Source organism: Brassica napus, chromosome C6, assembly GCF_020379485.1.
Source record: "Brassica napus cultivar Da-Ae chromosome C6, Da-Ae, whole genome shotgun sequence".
Classification (NCBI taxonomy): domain Eukaryota; kingdom Viridiplantae; phylum Streptophyta; class Magnoliopsida; order Brassicales; family Brassicaceae; genus Brassica; species Brassica napus.
Window position 1 is genome coordinate 27013560 of NC_063449.1, and position 2014 is coordinate 27015573.

The 2014-nt window shown below is 41.8% G+C and overlaps 1 non-coding gene across 1 annotated transcript; it reads left to right on the forward strand.

Annotated features, from left to right (window-relative positions):
• Positions 1–1221: 1221 nt before the first annotated feature.
• On the forward strand, positions 1222–1328 carry LOC125589343. Its single transcript, XR_007325531.1, has one exon. It is a non-coding gene; the product is annotated as a small nucleolar RNA R71 (small nucleolar RNA).
• The last annotated feature ends 686 nt before the right edge of the window (positions 1329–2014 follow it).

Sequence of the window (2014 nt, forward strand, 5' to 3'; positions counted from 1 at the left end):
GCATCATGCATATTCGATATCTGTGGAAGCTTGACTCCTACATCTCCCATGTCTTTTCTGAACTTGGAGATCACCTTCTTTTGAGCTTTAGTGAGGAACCTTTGTGGAAATGGGAGCTTGTCATAAGGTGATTGCTCAACCACATGAGCTTATTCTAGCTGAACTTCCTTCAATTGCGTGACAGCTTTCCCAATAACCGGTTTCTCAGCCTTGTGTCTAACTGGTTGCAAAACCTTTCACTCAACCTTCTTTACAGTTTATATCTCAACTCTTTCCAAAATCTTGTGTTCAACCTTCTCCACAATATGTGCTTCAGCCTTGGCAACAACTTCTGTTCCATACATGAGTCTTTCAATCTGATCTTTCTCTTTCTCATGATCACTCAACTCAATCTCAAAAGTAGTAGAGAAGATAACATTGCAATACTCTTTGGGATTCTGCTCTAATTTTCCTGGTAGAGATCCCATTGGGCTCTTGGAGGTTGAAGGCATAGAGGCAAACTGATTCTCCAAAGCCTTGAAGTGAGAGGAGAGTTGTAGGAACTTGTTGTTGAGGTCATTGTAGCTTCCATCAACTTTGGTGTGAAGGTTCTTCAGCTCATATCCAATGTGCTTCTCACTTCTTGTTTGGGACTCCAAGATCTGTTTCAACATTGCATCAGTGCTACTCTCTTGTGGAGCAGAAGTAGAAGATTCGGCTTGGCCTTGTGTAGACTGATTTCCTTTGGAGGAGAAGCCTTGAGAGTAGTTTTGCCTAGCTTGGTAACCACCTTGTTGGTTGTTGTAGAAGGGCTTTTGTTGGTAGTTGTTGTACTGAAAATTAGGCTCTTTCTTGTACTATGTCCCATTAGCATTCACAAAACATAGCTCTTCTTGACCTTCTAGACCATCAACTTCATGAACCACAACTGTCTCCTCTTGTTTCTGCTCACCAACAAAGTTTACTTTCTCTTGTTTGGCTCTATCCGAAAGAAGCAAATCCATCTTATCTTGTAGAGCCTTCAACTCTCTCTTTGTGTTTGTATCATCACCTCCACTGCCTCTGTTGCTTCTATCATGCTCATCACTGTAGACTGAATCACTCTTAGCCATATTCTCTACAAGCTCCAAAGCATCTGTTTCAGTTCTCCCCAAGAAAAAACCATTGCTAGCAGTATCAAGCTGGCTTCTAAACTTGGGCAAAGCACCTCTGTAGAAAGTACTAAGCAAACTCTCCATATTGAAGCCATGATGAGGACATTGAGAGATGTAGCTGTGGAACCTTTCCCATGCTTCTCCAAAGCCTTCAAGATTCCTTTGATGAAATCCAGAGATTTCATTCCTTAGCTTAGCAGTTCTTGAAGTAGAGAAGAATTTGGTGAGGAAAGCTTTCTTGCATTCATCCCATGTTGTAATTGAATCTCTTGAAAGATTCTTCTCCCATGTGTGAGCTTTGTCTCCCAAAGAGAATGGAAACAACCTTAGCTTGAATGCATCTTCAGAGACACTATTAATCTTTGTAGTTCCACACAGCTAATCAAAGTTATCCAAGTGGTCTAGTGGATCCTCCAAGGCAAGACCATGGTACTTGTTGCTCTGGATCATGTTTATCAAGCTTGACTTGATCTCAAAGTTGTTGTTTTCCACAGCTGGTGCTCTAATGCCAGCTCTATGCCCATGGATATTGGGCTCATCATGGGTGCCAATAGCTCTAGCTTGGCGCTGTGGGTGTTGTGGCCTAAGGTTGTCAGCTCCTTGGCCATTACCCTCTCCATCTTGAGGCTGATTCTGATGTTGATCCATCACAAACCCCAATCTGTCTAAGTGAGCATGTTGCTCTTCTTCTCTTCTCCTCCTTGCAATCTTCCTTTCAAGTGCTCTAAAGTCTTCAACTCTTAGAACTAGGTCTGTTGGACCTCTGTTCCGCAAGTTCATACACCTGAAATACAAAAGGCTAGGAAAGAGAATCAGTAACTAGATATAAGAAAAATAAGACTTAGTCTCAAGTAAGAACCAAATCTCAATGTCAAAATCAA